Here is a 25,020-nt window from a genome sequence, read left to right on the forward strand (position 1 = left end):
TTTTGCGATATTCCTTCTGTTCTTAGGCAATCCGAGCAACACCGCATGTCCACAACATGGTGAACCATTTTCAGATTTTTTCTTTTTCACAGTTTTTTTATTTACAGAAAATCTGTCAAGTGTTGGCAATGAAACATGCAGTTGTAAATGTGTTTTTTTTATATATGTATGTCAGAAACAAGGCATAGCGATAAATACAGTGTGTTGACCATCACTATCTGCCTCTAAGACAGCAGGGATACCGCTGGGTCTCAGTTGAAATATCCTGCCGCTTAAAAAAAAATATATATATATCCTGCAGCTATGTTCATGACTTGGTGCTGGCACCGATATCTCTTGATATAGTTTTGCCCGCCATTTACATGCACTGGTCCCATTAGTCCGTTCTCAAGTACACGACTGCCCTGAGGCTGCTTTGCATCTCAGTAGGTGAGTTATATCGGTACTGACTCCAGGAACAGAACTTGCACGATTTGCAGACTGCATTGGATTTTTTGTCTGGAGTTTAGGTTTTCGCACACAACTTCTTTTCAACATCCTGTGCCCTGCTCCTAAAATGTTATTTATCCTGCTGGTGACCTGCAATATATATGAAGTCGAAATGCCGTCCACATATCTGAGCCATGTGTTTGCTTCTTTCTTAATGTTTTACATACACACATCAACCTGGAATATATCTGTCTTCCTGTCCTCCCAACCCCACCTGACAGTACCTTTGCTGTTGTAATTTTTGGCTTCTACCCAGGTTGTCCTTATATATAATTGGAACTCTAGGAAGGATCTTCCCTTACATTGCTTCCCATACGTGGAAACAGGTGGCCCTGGCATTAATCACATCTAGGATTGACTATTGCAACACACTTTATCTGAACACTAACACGCTCTTGACACTAGGCATCCCTAAATACATGTCAGTCTCTAAAGGACTGCATGAACTTCACTGGCTCCCCATACAGAAGCAAATTACCTTCAAAGCCATGTGTATTGTTCGCAAAGCACTTTACAGTGCAATCCCAGGAGACATCAAATCCATGTTTTAGTGGTGTTCTACAAGTAGACTCTCCGATCGGCATGTAACAATGTATTGGTCACCCGCAGAGTGCGCAGCTAGAAATGGGGAGGCAGAGCTTTTTGCATGCGGCAGCCAAGCTCTGGAACACCTAGCCCCTCCATCTGACCAGTATGAAGCTCCATATGCCATTTGGGAAGGTCTTCAAAAGCTGGCTCTTTTCTTTGTGATTGACCCCGTCATCTAGTGATGCACAGGCATACTGTAGGAACTGGTAAGTAGCGCCTTGATGCCCATTGGGCAACTGTTGTGCTATTCAAATCTTTATCATATCAGATCAGATCAGATCAATAATCTATAAGAACAATATGGCATTTAAATGAACAAGTGTGGCGTTTTGCTACTGTCCTACTGGATGCTATGTTACAATGGTACAGATTATATTATAAAAGCATACTGATGTTGTGAAAAAGAGTAAAGAAATATATTTAATACTATCAAAGATGGGGGATTTGCCAGAAGCTACTGACATTTTTAAAAGAATTGAAACTATGGTGGAACTTAAAACATTTTCAGCCCATTCATCTTTTAGCCTGTTTTTTTTGCCTCCCTTCTTGCACATACCAACTATGCACCTTGTTCAACTTATGTCACTATGTGTTCACTTCTTAGGTACCACACTACTCTTAGGTTTTTGAATGTTTTTAAATAATGCTTTACAGTGTTGCATATACTCACTATGCACTGTGTTCTACTTACGTCACTGAAATACGTTTTGTAGTGCTACTGTAGCACTACAAAACGTCAGTTTGTGGATCAGTCCCAGAATGTACACTTTTTGGGCACTACCGTCAGGTTTTGGGATTTTTCAATAATAAATTACAGTATCCCCCAGAAATTGAGGCCATTTGGCCCACACTTTGAATTGCTGATTTAATTAAGTTACCACCTTTGAGAATGTTAAGACAGCCATTAAGTCAAATGATCCACTTACAGTTAAAGGCTGTTCAAGAGAGCAGAGAAAAGTAGTTTCCCGTCAATGTCACATGCCACTATACATGGCCTAAAATTGTATTGCAGTCGCAGTGGGTGGGGATTGCTTGGGGCACTTGGGCGGCCATATATGACTAAGGAAGAACTGGACTCCAGTTACATTTGCAATTCGTCTCAACGAGTAAATTTACTCTGTTTCATGTTTTGAACACTGCCCTTTCATGCTTGTAATGCTATTCTTATAAGTTATTGCTGTTTCCACAAAGTATGAGATTACCACCACTCACTCAATGTCATAAAGCACATTGGCAGGGCATTGTGGGAGCTTGAGTTGTTTCTCGTTGTGAAAATATTTACTGAAATGGTCAATAATTTGGATATTCTTTATGGCACTTTGATAAGCACTACACGTTCACCAAATAAGTATAGGTTTGTTAAATTCATCTTTGCAGTTGAACGATATCTTCTAAACTAACTTGCTCTAATAACAGCACAATATGGGGAAAGTCATTCCACAACTTAATCCTCATTTTCTGTCACTGTATCGAGTGAACATATTTTCAGAAAAAAACTGATTCTTTGCGTTAAATGAATACTAGCTTTGTTTTACAGAAAACTGCAACAAAGACTGGCAAGTTAAATCCCATGTCCAAATTCAGTATTGATGGTTTTGGATAATGATCAATGGAACACAAAATAAATTAAAATCGTGTATTTGTTTTGCCTTGCCATTTAAGACAGGACTTGACTCAGACATCGATCCTCCATATGACCCCCCAGTCCCACCTGCAACTAATATCCGTTTTTCAAAAATGCTGAATTCAAACAAAGTTGTTTAACTAACTTGAGTGAACTTTGTTTTGGATTGTGCTACAATTTAAACATATGGAAGTTTGTTGAGGTTTCCTGCATCATTTCTGTTGGCTCACCTCTTCAACTAAGGGCCAAGATTATCAAAGGTTTGCACTGGCTCTCATGCGGCATAAACAGAAAAGTTGAATTTCGCACAAAACCACTTTGAAGCTAGCCCCAGTTAATTTATTCAAAGTGGTGCGTCGAGGGGCAGTTAAAAAAAACCCTGTCGATTTTGGAAAAGCCAGATCTCTTAAATTTGAGTGATCAGGCCTTTCACTACATCCTATTGCTAACTTAAAATAAAGGGCCATGTGGTATATCGCCTAACAGCCTATATGTCTCGTGTGTTTTACTCCAGAGCCACACAGCTTATATGTATGAACCCAGTGAGGTTGCCTGCATGTAGGAGTTTCATTGTTTAATTCAAGGGTGTACCTCGAGTGCAAATATAGACTAGATATTGTTGCTTGCTTTTGGGAAGGCAGAGCATCATGCACAACAGCCATTTTTAGCATGAACACTGCAGATTATATCATTGATGGGCAATACTGATGCTGTTTTGTAATTCGCCTGAAAATTTTCATGCAGTGTCGATGCATGAAGGACAGTGCCTAGATATGCATGAAGTGGCTATTTTTGTTCACAATCTACATGCAATACTTGCAAAACTTTGGAAATAACATATGTTACATGAGGTCTCCAATGTCAGTCAGTCACAAGATAAAAATGTACGTGGCGCTTGTGCTAACATTCACAATGCTCATGAGTTCCGTGAATAGACTTGTATCGACAGAAAAATGCATGGTGTGCATTGCATTTTGGCAGTCTCCTGAAACGTTTCAGCTCAAAAATAAGTTTTGTTAAAGATAATAAAACAATCAGCATAGGAAATACAAAAATGGGAAAACCTCCGACGTCTGGTTAGCGCAATGGTTAGGACCTACAGGAGACCAAGGGCTCAATTTAGAGTTTGGAGGATGGGGTTCACTCCAATAGGGCAATGTAGTAAAGTCAACCATTGCCATAGGGGTGTACCCACCCACCAAATTTAGAAATATCCACAGCGCCAGAGGACAGCTCTTGCTTTGGCTTGAACCGCCATCACAGCACAACCTTTCATTGCATTAAAAGTTTAACAGACGGCTCCATCAACATGATGAGCCGTACAGCAAACTTTCAAAGTTTTTTTTCATTTTCATGAACAAAATCCCAAATCTTGATTTGGTTTTTGGAAATGAAAATAAACAATGACCCTCCCCCTTCCATCACCAAGGGCGCTTTCTCCCTTGGTATGGGGGTCATTTTGCAGTTTCCACTGCCCCTTACTGCCTGGTTTAAACTGGAGTTAATGAACAGTAAAAACTTACCATGGATTCGCCCACTCTACATTGGGCGGGCAGGCAAATGGCACACCCTTCCATGGTCCTTACTCTGTCAGGCTGTCAAAGGTGTATGTCAGTGGTGCCACCATCATCAAAATAAAGGTTCACCTAACATAAAATGAGGAGGACAGACTTTCATTTTGGTGTAGACGTACTCTGTTGCCATAGCAATGGAATACTCTCTTTGACAAATTCAAAATGAGGTCCATAGCTAAAATAGCAAAAATGATATATACCCCAAATAAATACATGCCGGTAAATAAAAGAAGAATGTGTTTTGTAATATTTACAGAGCAGTATAATCCATTGCAATCATTTATATCCTCCCTGTTGCAGTCTTTGTTGTCTGAGATAAGTCCAAACCTAGACAGGAATCCTGAGGCCCTACTGTGTTGATCTGATACTGAGGAGCCCATGAAAGGCCACCTACTAAGAAAATAAAGGCATTCCGTATTTTGACTGAGACATGACCAGCAGGTAAAATTAGAGAATTTAAAATGAAGGAAGAGACAATTGACAAGAAAAGACAGCACAGTAATTGTACACAGAATTTAAAGAACTAAAGGGAGAGTGAGATAGAATCAAATCTGTTTTTTTTGGAAAATCCAAGGAAGACGAAAACTTCTGTAACAATTGCTCAATCTTACTCTCTCCGCTGACCTTAGTTAACAGAGTGGAATGAGAGGGAATTGGGGACAGTCGTACAATAAAGTCCAAAGACAGAGACATTAGAAATCCTTGACCCCTGCTCACAAACACTCCCTCCTCCCAGAAACAGGAACAACACAAAATGACATTCCCATGTTCACTACACTAATCGATTTAATGACTTATTATCGAATCTCTGGGAGATCATTGATAAAGTGGCTTGCTGATCTAGTAGGTGTGTGGTGGAAGAGAAGTTCTGTTTAATTATCATGCCCACTGTTTCCTCTTTCTGTGTATGCACTGCCATCAAATAAAAAACATCTTCGTGTAAAGGATGATCTGACTCATCAAATTCAAAATGAAAATTGAAAGGGTCCACAGCCATTGGTTAATGTATGAATTCATCAAAATAGTGAACAACCAGATCAGAGTTATTGACTATTAATAAAGGCACATATTTTCAGATGTCTCTTTGCACCTCATTTTTGACCGTATGGTGTGCAAAATAATAATAGTCTGGGATATAGTGTCGAATACTGACTAATGGCTGAGACTAATTCAACCATTCTATCGATCGCTTTTTTGTGTTCCTGAGCATGTCTCTCTATGCGCGACAGGCATGCCCAGACATGGGTCCTGTGCTTATTGCTCCACTAGAACCAAGCTGCGCCTCACTGAAGAGCCCTAACCAAGTAAAAAACAGTCTATGGTTACCTGTGTTCCATTTCAGGGAGAACCTGGTTAGGTATACTGGCCTAAACTGTTCTTATTGAAGCAGGATAAAGACTGACTTGCACATGGTTGGATATGACAAAGGTGGCATGGGGTGCAGAAAAAACAATGGTCTGTGATGTGACCAAGTAATTACCAGTGGCTCAGAACAATTCAAGGATTTCACCCTTCAGATTTTTTTTATACTTCAGTGTTATGCCCTAACTGGCCAAGAGTATGCCCTGATATTGGTCCCATACACACTGTGTCATTTGAACCAAGCTGCAGCCAACTGATGAGCCACAATCAGGTTGAAACAGTCTTAGTTTACTTATGTTCTGGATGAGGGAGGACCTGGCCTGGCAGTTTGAGCTTGAAGTAGGTGAAGATTGATTAGCCTGTGGGAGTGTTCAAACTGAGGTGACATGGTGTGCAACATAACAATGGACTAGAATGTTGCTCTGAGTCGCTGAGAATAATTTACTCATTGTATCCATCACTTTTTTAGATAATTCAATGTGAAACCTAAGTGTGATAGCTTTGCCTAGACATAGTCTGGATATTCCACAGTTGTACAGAAACAACACATAATATTTGTTTGTGAATTGCAAAAAATCATAAACTTACACAAAAGTGTACATTTACTTTTGTGAATCAGGCCCAAAGTAGCTGAGGCTCCTGCATGTAGTGAACTGATCCCCTTATTTATTTTTGGTAGGCACAGGAGTTCTGTTTTAGGTGACGCTTACAGTTGAAATTGGCTGGTGCAAGCTGGCTCCTGATGAGGGCCCTGGTACTTTTAATTTTGACAAACTAACCACTGAAGTAGGCTGTCTTTTTGAGTGATGATTGCATTGCTGAGTATATTTCCTGGTCCCCTTTTGTTTGCACCTGAATTACTACTGCTACTTTGTGCACCTACACTACGAATTTCACAGCTTTATAGGCGGATGAATTGCTTTTCTGTGTATTCTCTTTGGTGAACCAGCATGTGCTGAACATCGCCCACCTGTAAGCTGTCTTTTGAAGTCATCTATCAGTTCCCAAAGCTGCTTCACTCTGATCATCTCATTATGACTCATTGGATTCCCAGTGTTCTAAATGTACATTTTATGCCTGTACACAAATTGAAGAGCTTAAAACAAAGAATATTGAGATTAAAGCATTAGCTTTCTGTGAAGCTAAGATGAGTTCATTGAATTCAGCTCTCTGTGCTTTTGAATCACCGTGTGGCTTCATGTGTGTATGAAGTGGCGTAGGAAGGTGGGTGCGATGGGTGCGGAGGGTGCAGGCCGCCCCAGGTGTCATCACTGAGGGGGGTGATAAAATGACAAAAACATGTGTTTTAAACACATATTTTTGCCATTTTCTCAAGCCGGTGGTGACAAGAAATGTTGCGCCCTGGGTACCACATGACCTTGCTATGCCACTATGTGTATGCTTTAATTTTAATTCAGAATTCTCAAACACATCCTCTAGTGCTTCACATCTAGTGAAATAATGCTGTTTTGTTTCTATCTCAGTTTGTGCCAATCCATCTCTATAAAACACATTGTGAAATTCAATAATTGCTTTTAATGATATAATGCTCCGAACTACTTGCCATTGATATTGAAGGAATTCCTGTGCTTAGGTCTCGCCTGACCCAGCACTTGCGCTGATCTGGCCAGACCTCAAGTAAGAAGGGCTTCAAAAAAATGCTACCGCTGGCTACAGCTTGCAGTGCATGTGCACAAGCGTGTGATTGAGCAGAGGCGCCATATGGCATGATTACTGCTGCGCGCGCACCACTCGCGCACATGCACTGCAAGCTGTGGCCGGCTGTAGCATTTTTCCCCCGCGATCCCGCGCGGCCAATGCTTGTTTAGGACTTGCGCCCTGTCACCGCCTCTCATTGCTGTGGTAGTTGGAGCCTCAGTGCAGAGCTGAGAATGGAGCTTGGAGCCCGGAATGCCGGCTTTTGGGAACAGTAGCGGACTCCATGGACTGGGGGTGTGTTCAGCAGCCATGTCTAGGGAGCTGACACGGTGTGTTTTCTCTCACTACTCCAGTCAGAGGTAAGCTTTCCGGGATTCCTGTGCTGCTGGGGCAAACAAGATGTGTCACTGTGTTATTCTAACATAGAGATCCAGATATTAACACCTTTGATGCTGCTGACGGAACCGTTCCGTCACGCCCCTCGGGTGGGCTGTGCTGGTGACGGAACGGTTCCGTCACGGCCCGGCCGGCGCGCCTACGTGGGCTGATTTGGCGCCTGCGCGGCGGGTTTATTTAAGCGGGCGGGGCCGTGACGGAACCGTTCCGCCACAAGCACAGCTCACCCGCGAGCCGTGACGGAACGGTTCTGTCACCAGCGCGGGTGAGCCGCGCGCCCGCCCACGACCGTTAGCGCTGTGGCGGAATAGCCGCCGCAGCGAAGGAGTTACGGATCTCATGCTTTTACTGGGGGAACTGGAAATAATAATGATAATGGTTTCCACAGAGAACGGGTTCACTCTGTGTTAGTTTTCGCCAGGTGGTGGGGGGGGGGGGTGCTGGGTGGCTGCCTCTTCCGCTCGTGCCATCTGAAGGAGAATGACAGCATCTCAAGTTTGTGTACATCTGGCAGCCGAACGTTGCACAGCAGGTGTGTGTATGTGTGAGGTGGATATGGTTTTTATGGATGTGTTCGGACACACTATATATATCTGCAAAAAAATACTCTACGCCGTCCATCCCCTCGCTCTGTTAGAGGTGAGCCCAGCTGGCCCCTCCACGGAAGTCTCACACATGCAGCCTGATGCTGCAGCTGTACACCACACTAGCCCCCATATTTTGAAAAGGCGGTGAGATGTACTTCTTTTCTCCTCAGGACTACTGCGAAAACCTTGGCGGGCCAAGAGAGAAAAACTGAAAAATGGCTCTGACACTCTACAAAAACAATTCAGGGTGTCCGGGTAATTAGTTATTTATTTTACAGAAACAGACTCCTGCTCTGTCAGTTTGTGCTTGTAAACAAAACAGTTTAATGAGTGGCTGCATGAACATGGTGGTGACTCAAAAAACATATAATGTCTCCAGAAGAGCCACCGGTGAAGTTTCTTCTGTAGAGAGAAATTTGCACCAGGTGTGTGTGGAGGGGGACAGGGGTGTCTTTAAATATGGCTGCAGCATAAGCAAGGATTGTGGGGCGGCAAGCCGACCCCCCTACACATTGAAGCAGGCCCTCAGTTTCCAACAGATTCGATTGTAGGGATGCGAAAGCAGCCCTGACCTCAGGTCAATACAATACTTGTATTTATCCCTGGGGATAAAATGGAGTGTACTACTCCCATGCCTATTCAGTGCTTGGCCTCCAGGATGAAAGCATAACTTCTAGGGATGAAAAGTCACATTTACTTCAATGACAAGTGCTCGATCTCCCCCTGAAGAATCACTCCTCAAGGTCAGAAGTCAGGGACATAAAATCTGCCTGTATGTGCTGTTCATGACCTTTCCTTTCCCTCTCTGAAGACATCACTTCTGGAGATGAGTCAGCATTAGTTCTTTTGCCCCACTACTGCGGATCCCAAAGCCTCTCTCTGCAGGATCACTTCATAGGGTGAAAGGGCCCTCCACTGCCCACCCTCCTTTATTCCATAGACTTTCTTTAAAGGATGGCATCTGGCTGTAAAATGGCGTGAAGTCAGGGCTTTAAGTGGGATGAAAAAAACAGGGTTATCTCAGAGGGTGTGGTTTAAAAACACATAAGCTAAAAATCTGAGCATGGCTTAGCATAGTGTGCCGCCCAACGTCTATTTCGCTCTTCTGTCATTGCATCCAGATATGTGATACAACAAGTAACATCACACCTACAACAAGACATGACTTTTGGCTTAGTCAATGGTTGTTAGTCGCATAAAATAAATAAGCAGCAACTGTGGCTTGTATGTAATATTGAAAAAAGCTTCCACTTAAAGCCCTGTTGACACCACAATGATGTTGCTGCTCCTGTTTCAAAAGAGAGAAGGGTAATCCAGAGAGAAAATGACTCTCTTTAAAGGATTTCCCTTCCCCTGCATTCCCCTACAATGTTAACCTGGCATGACGTCATTGCATAACTTCTCCACTAGTGATAAGTGAGCAGTGTGTGCATGTGCACATCTATGTGCCTGCTGTCACTGTAGTGTGGAAAAAAACGGACCGCCTGTGCCAGGGCACGCAACAGAGCCCGATAGAGACCTGTTTCGAGGCTCTATAAAGAACTGCTTGGGCACTGATCTGTGCGCTCATGCAGTGCCTAGCGGTTCACTGAGGAACCTCTTCTATCGCTCTCCATACCTCCTGTGTCAATGTCTTTCTCCCTGGAGGTGGCAGGGCAGTAAGCTCTCGATCCCCGTTCACTGCTTGGCCTCTCTGCAAAAAGAGTACTTCCAATGGTGATAGGTCACCTCAATCAGAATCCAAATGTACTACTTGATATTTCTTCAATAAATAGATTGTTAAGTTGAAAGTACTCTTATTTATGCGTATCCATTCAATCATTGGCCTCTCTTTGGTGGTTCACATCCAGAGATGAGAACTGCAGTCACCCAAGCAATGACTGATCTTTTTCTGTCCAACCGCTATTAAATGTGAGAGAGTGCTTCATTACCTCTGTCCATTCATTCCTTCACCACTCATGCAGTATCTGTCAAACCCTTCTGATGAAAAGTAATGTAACTTACTTCCCATCGCCTCTCTCTGGGAAGCACTAGAATGCACAGTGGAGGTACGAAGTCCACACAGCACAGAACTGCGATATTTAATGTGGTCTCCCCCATCATTAAGTGTACATCTGACTCCAATCAGGCAACACGTGCCCCTAAAATGATCCTGACAGGTGGCGCTATTACTGTTCCAAGTGCCCAGATTCTTTTTTTTTTTAATGACTGCTCCAAGGCACTACGGGGAAGGGATTATTGTGAATACAGCAAGAAGAGGTGGCGGATAACTCAATAAAAGGCTGCGGCACCCAGGAAAGTTAAAACGCATTGCAGTTGTTGTGTGTGGGTGTGTGTGTGTGTGTGTGTGTGTGTGTTAGACCTGACATCATTGGCTTGAGTCTCTCCTCCATTTTTTTCTGTTTGCCTCCTCTGTTTACGATGTTTTTGCTGGTATATTGCTTTGGGCACTGTGCCACTGCTGATCAGTGCCACAGTGCAAGTGCTCCCTATGTAAAATTGCTGTATTGATTGAATTCCATGTTTGGCTTATTTGGTTTACTGTCAGTCCCTAGTCTAGTGCACCAGGAGTGCCAGGGCTTGTAAATACAAATGCTGCTCGTGGGCTTGCAGCACATGTTGTGCCACCCACAAGAGCGGCCTAGTAAAAGTATGTCTATGGTCTGCCATTGCTAGACCTACTTGCAGTCTGGTACTGTCACGCTGACTGCGCAAGTACACCTACTTGCCAGTCCCTAAACCTTCCCTTAATTCCATTTTAGTTACCCCAATGGTAGGCCCACGGGCAGGGTGCATTGTAAGTATAAGGTAGGACAGGCCTGACCAAGTTGGCATGTCCTAATAGTGAATTACAGCCATATTCGTTTTTCACTATTGTAAGGTAACCTGCTCTCCATTAGTTAGAATGGGCTGCCAGGATTATTATTGCTATAATCCTAGCTGGCTCGGGGAGCATGGTGCAATGTCGAGTTTGGTATCCCTGAACTCTGGGTTTAATCGCGCATCTGTTTGTGTGGATGGTTTTTGGACTCTCGGTTTGAAAATAGCACTTTTAGAAAGTGGCTATTTTCCTGTCTAACTATTTCTGGTTTCTGCTGGTTTGGTGTGTGTGTAACAGGAGCTGGGTGGCTCTAGAGGTCTGAATGAGTCAGTGTGGGATGAGTGGGACATTTGCATTGAGAGTAGGGGAAGAGTAGCTCCTGATAGCCTGCCCTGCCTGATACAATGCTGGCTCCACCTCCTGCCAGGCGACTGATGGCTCTGTGCCTGCCATGGACGATCCTGGCCCCACCTCCTACCAGGAGGCCGATAGCTCTGCTCCTGCCAGTGACAATAGTGGCTCCACCTCCTGCTGGGTGACTGAGGACCCAGCCCTGCACAGTGAATAGGCCAGGTGCCTCTGCCTGGATACACCCACAACAGACCCAGGATGTGGGGAAATTCCCCTGCATGGACAAGGGGATCAAAGCCAAAAAGGGGTATGAGAGAAGGACCCCTGAACCAAGAATTTAGATCACTTATGACAAGGAACCCTGAACCAAGGACAAGAAGCCTACTGATCCAAGGACTTGCCTACCCCTTCTGCCAATGTGCTGTTTACTGGGGGGAATCCGGCAGTGCTTCTTTATTTTTGCCAAGGAACCAGGAGAGAGGAACTGAGTGTGTACTCTCAAGCTTTGCTAAAGAAAATCTCCAAGGGCTGGAAGAGTGCCAGCCTCCTGTTGAAGTCACAGGGCTAAAGGACTTCATCGGCTAAAAATGCTTGTTGCTGGAACTTGGGAATGCAGCACCTTTGAACAAATCCAGCAATCTCGACGCTGACGGACCCCGCCGAATCTAGGTCGACATCGTGAGTAACGGCTCCAGTGTCCCGCTTCCTCGACGCCGGCCGCCGGGCCCGATCGACGCCAGCAGCAACGCCAACGAGTAGCGAGTTCGGCTCCAGCTCCAAGTGACCCTGTGTCTGCACCGCTGCTGATCGCATCGATTTCGAGCCCTCTCGACGCCGTGAGCGCTGCTCACTCTTGCAACATCATCATCGACATCGATGACGACGCCGTATCCTGCTTCACCTCGTGAGCGCTGCTCCTGCCTGACATCTGTTGACGCCGCTGCAGGTCACCCAGACTCCGAGGCCGGATTGACACCGAAGATGCGACGCCGGACATCTCGACGCCGCTGATCATCGTGTGCTTCGCTTTTCCAAGGTACTGTGTTGTGGGGGTCTGTGCGACTCCGGGCTCGACGTAGCGCTCCTCGCGGTCGACGCCGAACCTTTGGATTACCTTTGCCTCTACGTCGTGTGACTCCGGTGTGGGTTACATTGTTGCCAAGAACTGTGTTTTCAAGAAGAAGAGTTGCTTTTGTTACTAAAGACTTTTGTGCTAAGAAGAAACTACCCTTGAACTATTATTTTTTCCTTCCAAGAGTATTTATTAAGATTGTGGTATATTTTTGTCGTTATTTGGTCTTGTGCTAAGCCTTATATAAAAATCCTTATTTTTATAATACTACTGTGTCGTGTCCATTTGTAGTGTATTCACTTTATTACTGTATGTGGTCATAAATGCTTAACGCACTGCCTCTGAGATAAGCCTGTCTGCTTTGCCAAGCTACCAAGGGGGTGAGCAGGGGTTATCTAAGTGTGTGATCCCCTTGCCCTGACTAGAGGAGGTGAGTCCCTATTTGTCAGAAGTGTATACCTCTGCCAACTAGAGACAGCCAAGTCTAACATTGGTGGGTCAGCGGTGAGGATTTGAACTTTGCATTTATGACACATGTGCAGTGATTAATGTGCGCTACATAGTGAAAGCAGACCATAGCGCAGCCACAATCTATTTGGTAGGATTCTATTTTTGTTCTCCGCTTTTCTGAAGCTTGATTTCTTTGAACACTGCCAGTTTTGACCATGAGTGATGCCGGAGTCACTCCCCTTGTTGTTGTGGAAGGATTTGATAGAGCTAAGATAAACGAATACAAATTAAGGGAGCTGAAATCCTTTTGCAAGAAGTTTAAACTTCCTACCACAGGCATCTCATTGAAGGAGGAATATCTCAAAGCATTGGAAGCCTGGTTAGAGGCCAGAAATCCCTCTGATGCGGTGGTGGTACCGCCAGGGGAAGGGGATGAGGAGGTGCCAGTGAATGGGCCTGTGTCCTCTCCCGGGAACAGTGTTTCCTCCAGAGGTCTTTCCCCTGAAGAAAGAGAAGAAAGGGCGAAGGAGCGTGCATACAACATGGAAATGGCAAAACTTAAGATAAATGGGCAGTTGGAGATAGAAAATGCAAGAGGTAGGAGAGAAGCTGATATGGAGATCAAAAGGTTGGAGTTTGAGAGAGAAAAGTTAGCTTTGGAGCATGACACAAGTTTGAGGGAGATAGAGTTCCAAGCTAAAACCTTAGAATTGAATCCCTCTGGTGGCAGCATCCCATCTGTGCCTGCAGAAAGTAGGTTTTATTTTCCCAAGGATGTGATAAAAGATTATCATAAGAATGAAGATATTGGCCAATGGTTTAAAGCATATGAGTTAGCATTGTTGGCCCACCGGGTCCCTGAGAAGGATTGGGGAGCGGGGTTGTGGGGTCGCTTTGTGAATGAGGGGAGAGATACCCTGTTAGACATGCCTGTTGAGGATAGGATGTCTTATGTTCATATGAAAGATGCTTTAATGTTAAGGTATGGCCTAACCCCAGAAAAGTACAGACAAGTCTTTAGAGAATGTAAGAAATTGCCTGGTGGGTTGAATATGTGTCATTTTTTTGCAGAGCCATGGATGGTTGGGTAAAGGGCAGCAAAGTGGAAAGTTATGAAGCTCTTTATGATTTGTTTGCTTGGGAGCATTTGTCTAATAACTGTTTTCCATAGCTGCGCCAGCACCTTATTGATAGCAAGATATCTAACCCTAGAAAACTTGCTGAGGAGGCGGACCGCTGGGTCAGTACCAGGATCCACAAGGGTCCAGTGGGAGACTCAGCCAAAGGTGGGTAGGGTTCCCAGCAGAAGAGTGGGGGGGACAAGGGTAAACAAAAGGAGTCCCAGAAAGGGCCCCAAAGTAATCCCCAAGGGAACCAAGGGAAAGATTCCCAGCCTCCCCCTGTGAAGAAGCCAGGGGCCCCGACAGGTAAACCTGTTCATAGGGTCTCAATGACCTGCTATGTTTGTAAGCAGGTGGGACATCATTTTTATGATCCCCAGTGTCCCATGAGGGACTCAAATGCACCACCACGTGCACCCCCCGTCAGTTGGCGAATGTAGCACTGGGAGGGGAGGAGATGGTTGCCCCTGGTGGGAGGGGTCCCGCAGAGATGTCCCTGGTCTCGCTAGGAGACATGGGAATGGTCCCTCCACCACCTCTGCCTAGTAACACTAATAAATATAGGTAGTGGGTGGCCATTAATGGCCATAGAGTGGAAGCTCTCAGAGACACCGGAGCGAGTGTGACAGCTGTCAAGTGTCACTTGGTGTCCAGAGAGCAGGTGGTTCCCCACGCATTCTACCCTGTGATAGCTGCTGACAACTCCCAGAAAGAGTGTGAGGTAGCTCAGGTTCCCTTTGAGGGGAGTTTCAGGTACTCTTCAGGTTGCTGTGAGGCCCACCATGCCTGTTGAGAGGGAGACACATTTGAAAATGTTGGGTGTGCCAGAGTGGGTGTGTGCAACCACTCGATCCATGACAGCAAGTAAGGGTGTTGATGGGGTCCCGGAGCCTGAAAGTATGGCCCAGGACCTGTCGCGTTCAAATCTAGGACCCTGATCGATACTGTGACCTTATGCCCCTATTCGGCTATAAATCCATTTATTCCCTATATTGGCATAACCGTTCAAGTGCAATATTCAGAAACTCGTCTCTGGCCTCACACGAACAGAGCCACATTTCAGAATCGCTTTCTCTGCCAATTTCTTTGCAACCAATTAGTGCAATGACATAGCAGAAGTTACTATCTGAGATTCCTAGTTTAACACTCCGAGTTCTTCAACAAGATAAAAACTCAGCAACCTGGAAATCCCCGCTTGCTGTGTTTTGATTAGTAATAGAACTCTAATAAGCACTGATAAACGATCACTTCCTAGTGACATCTTTATTAACGTCTTATGTCCAAAAACTTACGTCAAACAAGGCACCTCTCGGGTATAAATATTACCAACGTTGCCTTAAGCAAACGCTGCTGTTGTGTTGCTGAAGCTATCAATGCCATTGCTGTTTCGCTGATGCTGCTAGCTGTCTCACTGCTGCTGAAGTAGCTGTCATGCTGATGATACCATAGCTGCTATCGCTACTGCTATCGCTGCTAACTAGCGAACGATGGTGTGGTGAACTTAGGAGCTGAACAGACGTCCCCCTGTAAGAGCCCAGCAGATGCAAGCTGCCCCCGGACGCTGCCCCTCCTCCTCCTCCTCGACGCGCTGAGAAGAGACGCTGTCTTTCTCCTGCAGAGAAATCCAGCTCCGGCGTTTCTAGTCTACCCTTGCGGGTGACTGGGATATCGACCCCCTGAAGGAGATACCAGACCTCCATCATTCTATTCCAGAGGTATGGTGTTGACTAAACCCTTAGAGAGAATTCTCGAAGCAAACCTTGGCAAAACCAACCTAACTTAAAGCTACTTACTTACTCCCCTCCCAAGTATTAGGCTTAGGTCAGGTACACTGGGGTAGGCGTAGTTAGAAGCACCAGTTGAGTATTTTAGCCAAATGTATATATGAATGTATATATTTTTTATTCATTTTAAACCATTGTATGGCTAAGAAACCATATCAATCCTTTTACAGTATTATTTCGCAATACTAATCTTACTGTACGTACTTTTTATAATAACAAGTCTTGCAATTGTGGCAATTCATTTCTCTTGTACGAGAAGAAAGACTGTTCAATAAATGTTACCCTTTATTGAAAACGCCCGTCTCTCTATTCTCTACATATTGTGAAAGTAAACTGCACAACCACTGACTGAGTAAAATAACTGTCTATTGTTTCACACGACCCTAGAGATTGACCCTTGATCTGAGGAGCAAAGTTGTCATGTTGCACGGTTGTTGGAAAACTGAATCCCTTCTTGGCTGTGCCAGGGAAGCTGATCACTTCCTATTTCAGTCAAGAAAGTTTCCAGTGACCTCTGAGCTAGTTGGTAACAACCCCAATTAAGTTTAGCATAGTCAGTAGAGGCCTGGAAGATCCGCACTTCTACGTCGATACTACTGTTTATGTTATTCCAATGAGCAGGGCCTATTGGGAAAATAGGAACTACACTACATGGCGCCCAAACGTTTGGTAAGGCGATAAACTAACGCAAGACGTTAGAGTAACTCAGTCGTGCATTTTTCACACAGATCCCTTTCTCCCGTAAATACTCCAATAGATGTCTGGAGTGGGTGAAAGGTTAAAATCCGCCCGAACTCAGTAGGAAGAGATTCCTATGTAAAGCTCTGGTTTATTCAACGTTGAAGGATACAGTGTTCCAAAATATTGTGCACCTAATCTTTGTCTCCTTGGAGACCTACTCTGAAAAAACTTTTCTGACAATAAAATGTCAGACTTAGAAAACGGAACCTCTGGGGATGCAGCAGATGCGACTCAGCAGGGTCCCGACGATACTGAACCGGATGCAATAATCATCCCGGTACATTTAAGAAAATCTATAACTTTAAAACTTATAGAAAACGGACTGACACCACAAGGTGGTACAGTAGTCTTCGTGATAGAGGCACACGAATATCGGCAGACAGAGGTATTCTATTCATGGATAAACTTTCCAGCGACAAACACTAGAACAAAAGAGTTTCACTATTACAAAATAGAGAAACCACCGGATGAGTACGCTCTTTTCGAGGAGACTGAAATCCCACTAAAATTCCAAGAGCACCTGCTCTGGTTTAATGGCGCCCTAAAACATAATGATCATATTACCAGGCTCGGTCCACTAGGTAGACCAGGAGCAACGTGGCCGGTTCTAGCCAGCTACACACCACACCCGGACATTGCAAAAATGTCAAAGGAAGAGCTGTTAGTACAGCTAAAAACATTAATTAAAATACATAGGCAATTAGTCCAATATGTAATGCGGACTGCAACAGTCCAACCAGCTGTTAATGTACCACAGCTGACCCCTCATCAGGGGAACACTAATAAAATTACACCACAGAACATACAGTCATGTCTTGGTAAAACACCCGTAAAACAGGAACAAATTCCTTTCTGGTTAGCACAGAAAATCACTCAAATAGAGGCAGTATTTCCGGATACTACCACTATTGAGAAACACAGAATCTTGACCATCTGCCTTCCTATGGGAATCGCACCACACGTGGAGGACTGCAACACTTGGGGTACAGTCTTTGCTTCCATTTACACAAAAACACATGGTGTTCCGTCTATGGCGGTAATACCAGATGTACTACGACAGATTCAAAATGAATACGGTCCTGAACCTGCTTTAACTCTTGGTATGAAATTACTGAAAGACTTCAAACAGGTCTCGGCTATATTATTAGCCAACATAAAGGGAGAAGCAGCATCTGTGGCGATCCGCCAGAGAAATGCTATGAAGAATTAGGTAGAGACAGCTTGGGTGGGAAACCAGTAAAGCCCCAACTGCTCGAAAACCCTGAAAAATGATTTATTAAAAATAATTTAAACACTCCTAAAAAGAGCTGGGATGGAAATAAACAATCCACTCCCAAGGAAAAAGTTTTCCAGTCCAGAGGAAGGTCTCCTCGACGGAGGGAAAGAACTCCAACTCGAGAACACCAGTCTCCCCAGAGGGAGCCCTCTGAGAAAAGATATAACCTTAGAAATAGGGATAATTTGAAAAAACCTGATAGATATCAAAGTATTGATACATGTCCCTCTCGATCTTTTTCACAGAAATCGGAAAGAAGAGGACGGTCAGACCCAGGAGAGCACACCAAGTCCAAAGAGAAGGAATCTGCTCAGAGTAAAAAATCTCAATTTCCAAAAAAGAAGGTAGCCAGTATTAGAGTAATCAACCATGCCGAGAATACTGAGGACACAGTTGAAAAACGGGGAGTGGGCACAGACAATGTTAGACAGTGCAGCAGAAATCAGTATAGCCCGCAAGATCTTGATGAGTCATCTGGAGACAGTGGACACGAATGAATACATTCAGGTTGAAACTGCCGACACCAGACTTAGCGAACCCCATAAGATATACGAAATAACATTGCATATAGAGGGTGATAAGACTAGGAAAATAAAGGGTCTATTTTGGGATAAACTCTCAAAAGTCTATGATATTCTGTTAGCTGAAAAAGATTGGCCCCCGGAGTTTGTCAGGGAGTGCCCTCGTGGTGAAGAAATGATTATGCCTGCCTTCTCGAATCACATTCCGATTCACAAAAAATATACTTATGCAAGGAAATGGGCAGTAGCCCAGGCACCGGCATTATATAAAAATCATGTAGGATGGGATGAGGACTCACCTCCACACAAAATCCAGTTAAAAAGTGAACCAACTGCCCAACGGCAGTATCCCATTAAGCAAGAAGCTAAAAAACAAGTCAGGGAGATCTTAGATCAACTTGAATACCATGGGGTGATTGAAACATGCACCTCTCAAATGAACAATCCTTTGTTTCCTGTCTCCAAGCCAGACAATTCATATCGTCTAGTTTTGGACTACAGACACCTTAATGCATGTTGCAAAACTTTTGCAGTACAAAACTCGCATAGTGCAGCCCTAATGAATAACATAGTTAGGAAAAAGTATAAAACAACATTAGACATATCTAATGGTTTCTTTTGTCAAAACATTGCACCAGAAAGCAGATATTTGACCGCCTTCTCCGTAATGGGGTCTCTGAAAAATTTCTGTCGACTCCCACAGGGGTTCAAGAACAGCCCAGGACTATTCTCAGCTAGAGTAACAGAGTTACTACAAATATATGATGATGAGGCATTATCTTACGTAGATGATTTCTATCTCACAGACGACGACTTGGATACTCACTTGAAAAGAGTGAACACCATTATACTTGGGTTCGCAGCAGAGGGTTACAAATTCAACTTTAAAAAGTCTCGAATTGCCCATCTGACAGTACTATTCTTAGGATACGAATTATCAAGTGAAGGAAAAAGCCTAGCGGACAACTTCTTAGAGAAGTGCGCTGTACTCCATGCTCCAAAAACGCTGAAGAATTTACAATCCATACTAGGTTTTCTAAATTTCGGAAGAACATACATTCTAAATTACGCAGAGAGGGTTAAACCTCTCTACGAACTAATTAAACCTGATTTTAAACAAATCAATTGGACTCAAAAACGCACAGAAATTTTGAGATCACTGCAAACAGACATGTTAGCAAAAACAAAATTAGATACACGTGATAACACACGCAATCTTGTAATCCGAGTCATCCCAGGAGGATGCGGATTCACTAACCTGAGCTATAATGAGGGAGAAAAGGTATCAATTTCAATTAAATCTCACTTGTACACACAAGTAGAAAAAACATTTCAGTCCCACAGAAAGAACTGTGAAAACAGTACAAATTGCATTAGCAAATTAACGAGAACTAGTACACGGCAAACGGATTAATATCCTCACAGCGGAATCCGCCTTCGAGGCGCTATTCAGCCCAGTAAACCTGCCTACAGTGTCACTGGATCCGAAATGGATACAGTGTATAGATTCTCTAGGAGTGGATGATGTGAAATACTATTTCGCCCCGCAATTCAAAGAACTTAATGATTTAGAATATGAAGAAGAATATCCTCTGACAATCGAACTTCTGCCTCTCCCACAGTACGCCTGTATAATCTATACAGATAGATTTGTACAGCATTACAACGTAGAGAGCAAATCCTACGATGCAGCCTGTGCGATTGTTAAAGGTCGTTGGCTGTGCGGTAAATTCAGACCAAAAGTAACAAAAACTGAATCAGTAAGAAACTGTTCGGCTCAGAGAGCTGAAATCAGATCTTTAAAGATGGCGCTTGAAAATGCAGAACGTGAATTCCCAACACTTATCGTGTGCGATTCTCATTTATGCGTCAACTCTTACAATAATAAACTGCAGAGCTGGATTGAAAACGATTACAAAGATGACACAGGTGCCACAATAAAGCATAAATTGCTCTGGAAACAGGTAGCTCTTTTACAGAAAGAACTACAAAAGACTCACGTGATACACGCACAGAGTCTTCAACGTGATGGCGTTCACGTTGCAGGGAATTCATTGGCTAACACAGCCATAGCGGAAGCAACTAAACCGGCTTCCGTAGCCACAAAGAAGCGTGCAGAAAAATACATAGACGGGGAAACCATGCTGGCAGTAAACACGACTGTAAAAGGTGACTGTGCAGCACTACCCATGAACTATCCACTCAATTATGCATACGTAATCGATGCAAACTCCGTTCCTTTTGCTCGAATCCCTGGAGTGGGGGATAGGGTAATTCCAAACAGGGACCGGAGTGGCTTCCTATTACAGGAAGCACATATGGGGTTGGGTCTGAGACACCAAACAATCAGGGACTCTCTGAGAGAATTGGAATCAGAGTACTGGTGGCCGGAAATGAGTGAAGGCATTCATGAGTTTGCAAAAAACTGTGAAGACTGCAATAGAGATTGCAGTGGAGAACCGGCCAGTGTAGTGTCAGAAGCCCTAATAGAAAGCATTAGGCAATCTATCTGCGCTATCAAAAAAGAGAAACGCGTCCCATTGTACATCGTTAAGGCTAAACACACTTAAAAAATGTGGCCTCCAGCGCTCGGCTGACGCTAGAACGGTTATAAAAGATCTGGGAGTCTTTATCGGCACATACGCAATTGCCACGTTCCATTCTGACCAGGGTCCTGCTTTCAGCTCTCGAGCTTATAAGGAGGCCATGGCCAGCATGGGAATCGGGTTGCGGTATTCTTGTCTGTCGCACCCCGAAGGGAATAGTGGGGTATAAAGAAAAAACCGAGACATAAAGCGATCTATAACAGCGAAGGTATTAGGTTCAGGCGCTGGGTGGGTCAAACATCTAATAAGTGTCCAGACCAGTCTTAACAATTTGCCAAGAAATTCTCTAAAAGGTTTCAGCCCATACAAACTATTGTTCGGAATTAGAATGAGAATTCAGGACTTAGAAAGTCAAGTGTCAGTGGTACAAGATAAGAAAACAGACTTTGACATCAAAGATTGTTTGGCTGTTTTACAGGACTTGAATGAAACAAGAAAATCCTTAAGCAACATAAAGTTAAAGCAACAGCCAGATACCACTGACGAGGCACCACAAGCAACAGCCCCAGCAAGGCCTGTCTGGATTCCAAAGATTGGGGATCTAGTCAGAGAAAAAATAGCGGTGAAGAAGGAATTTGGGCCTTCTTACAGAAAAGCAGTACCTGTCTTGGCAGTCACCGGAACAAGATCAGTTGTACTACCGCCCCTTGCTGGTAAAAAGGAGAACAGAGTTGTATCTATCGACCTGGTAAAACCACAAGCATGTGGCCTATAATCCACAGTAGGCCCAGTAGACTCCCAAGAAACAACAGAATACCCAAACTTGCAACAATCCAAGAGGTTCAAACTGAAAGACTAATCACATTTGATTAGCCTGCAGTGCACAGAGAAGGACTATGCAATAATGCCATGGAACTCGTGCCTCTTGAGACACAGATTGAAACAGTTCGTCAAGAAACACCAGTCTACAATAATGTGGCATCAGAAAGTGCTACCGAAAGACAGATTGAAAGAACAATCCCAACAATTGACAGAACTGCCTCTGGTTATTTCATCGACTTCGACAACTTTTCCGGGGATCAAAGTAACCCCGAAGTGATGCCAGAAACAAAAATGACTTTTAAAGAAAAAGCAACGGAACTCTTTCATCAACTGAAGGAAATCTACCTTATTTCCCCTTGGTTAGAGTTTTGGTTCGGTCTAGGTGTATTTTTCCTCCTGCTTTGGCTCATCATGGTACTTTGTTTGGGAAAATTCATTGAGGGAAAATATAGTACAATGGACACAGCAAGTCAGACCATCAACCTAGTCCTCAAACCACACAGATCATCCCACGTGAAGAAAAGAGAACTGTCAACAGTAAATGTCACAGCCATTCCAGTACCCAGTGGGGTAGTATGGGAGAAAACTGACTATGAGATCTATGGTCCGGTCGAGATCCTGAAGTATCCTCATCAACTGAAGGTTTCCTTAAGTGACTTTGTAAAACCTAGTACATTCTCTGATGATTGGGACTTTAACAGTATTAATGACATGATGTCTGATTTAGTAATGTCAGCTAGATTCACAGAACATGATTATTTACAAGGTTCGTCTAGTTATGAACAGTTGTTCTGTTTTACACATTATGGCGATCATTATTTGCATAAATCTGCACAGCCTAGAAATGTTTTTAAGTATAATCAATGGGAACATTGTGCTACACCACCTAAAAGCAGTTCTAAAACATTCTTTGAGAAATTCAAGTACTTCTCAGGGTTTAACACCAGTGATGCAGAAACGTTTTATTACAAACTGTTAGATAAAGCAGGATTGAAAACAATGCTGATAAACACTAAATTAATATATTCAGAAGCATTTTATGAAAAAATGATGACATTTGGTTTTGATTATTGGAAAAATAACATTGAAACAAAAACCATTTGGGGTACGAAAGATTGGCAGGTACAAGGCCTAGAAGCACTATTCAGAACCTGCATGATACCAGAACAAATGATGTTTTTAAATGACACAATTCACCAAACATCCTGTCTTGGCCTAGCTAAGATCAAAGACCTAAACAAACCGTCTATTCCAAAACCATTACCTGAAAATGCAACAACAGATATTGAGATAGACGTAACTAAATTTTTACATTTTAACAGAACACATCCTGATTGGAAAAAGTGGTTAATCTGGCCTACTGACACAAACAACTGTCAAGATAGATTCCTGAAAAAAACACAGGGGTTAAAAATGATCAGACAAGACCCTAGATACTCCCAGAGACAACATCCAAGGATAGTAACAACATACAGTGTAGGGAAACTCTGCCTCGAATGGCTGGGATCATCCACACTGGCTGAAATTAAGCAACACTTATCTTTACTTAAAGATGGTGCTGATTTGCGCGATTTCATTCTTGGACCACGCAAACAGCGTCAAAAGCGTTTCATAGCGACCAGTATCTATGCTGCGTACAACGAGGCTTGGAAAGTCACACAAATTGAAACAGCAGAAAAAATACGAGAAATTGATCGTATTAATTTGGAAAAATCACTTTCTGTAGTGGACAATGGGTTAATGACTCTGTCCTCTAGAATATATTCGTTGGACAATATTGTATCCTCTGCCTTTGATATAATAGACAGAGACTTGCTAATGTTACAGCATGGCCAGTCGCAATTACGTTCTATTGTACAATTAGGCTGGACGCTGCAAAATCTTCGTTCAGGCTATGTGCCTTGGCGTTTAATCAACACAACGTCATTTTTTTCCATTTTTAACCTTACTGATAAACAAATCAGCTTGGCACAGAAAGGAGCAGACTATACAATCCTGAGCATCGAAAAACTTGAGAGATTACCATTGACAATGTCAGAAAGTCCTGTCATTGAATGGATAATACACGGAATTATCACTATTCCGATAACAACTTTCCGATTTAAAAAGTGCCTTGAATACATACCTACTGGCCAGTATGAACGATTGGGTAAAGGATATGTAAAATCAGCATGGAAATTACCATACACACATTCATGCTATAGTGACAGCGACAAAAATGTATTTCCTAGTGGTGAAAACTGTAAACGTTCACTAAGCGGTATACTTTTGTGCCAGGGTATTTAATTTACACGGAGCCTGTGAAGATAATTCTAACAACCTTTCATGCCACCAGCTTGTCACACCTGCAACGCAGATAGAGCCCTTCTTTATGCAACTCGCGAATGGGAGTTACATTCTAAGAACGGATCACAGATGTTGTGGCCTTGTTCCAGGGAAAAGTTATCTCATAAGCGTAACTTCCATGGTCAAATGCTGTATGCAAGCATTGTTCCCGAGCGTGCCTGGAGACATAGAGACTCCCATCTGGCCTCGTCTGCATTTCTCTTCTATACAAATTGATACTTTAAGCAAAATGAAGTCTGTGCTTTTGCAGACAACAGTGCCCATAACGTCATCAAAAGAAACGTATGATCTCCTAGTGGCAAGGACAGCTACGGAGGTTCATGACCTTTTTTCAACAAATTGCCCCGTGCATTTTGTAGAAATGTTGAGCCAACTCCTTAACATGTCTAGTGCCACAGGCATCCCAGGCATATTTAAGATTATTTTTACGGGACTGCTTACACCATTTCAAGCAATTCTGGGAATCGTTCCAAATTTTGTCCACTCTGTTTTTGGCGGCATACCCCTATTTTTGGGACTTGTAGCAGGGATTTTATTTTTGACCCTCCTGCTTCGTTATGGCAAGCCACAGCTCAGACATGCCTCCTATGGGAATGGAAGAAACAATCCTAGCAGTGCGCTACCGGGACAGAATAACTAGAGTCCTTGGATTGGCCAGGCTGAGAGATCTAAACATGACCTGGTTCCTTTCATTCAGACCGATATGGCAAAATTGCATCTTACCTGTACTACGATGTATGCTATACGGAGATGAGTGCGTGTTGGACATCTGTCTTTCACTTCCATCAGCAGTACCAATGGATTTCGATACTTTGCTAAGTCCGATAACGGCTCACGCATTGTGTTGTCTCCAGCGGCTACCAATCCTGATGACGGCATTCGTTGAGACT

Source organism: Lissotriton vulgaris, chromosome 3_1 (genome assembly GCF_964263255.1).
Source record: "Lissotriton vulgaris chromosome 3_1, aLisVul1.2, whole genome shotgun sequence".
Taxonomy (NCBI): domain Eukaryota; kingdom Metazoa; phylum Chordata; class Amphibia; order Caudata; family Salamandridae; genus Lissotriton; species Lissotriton vulgaris.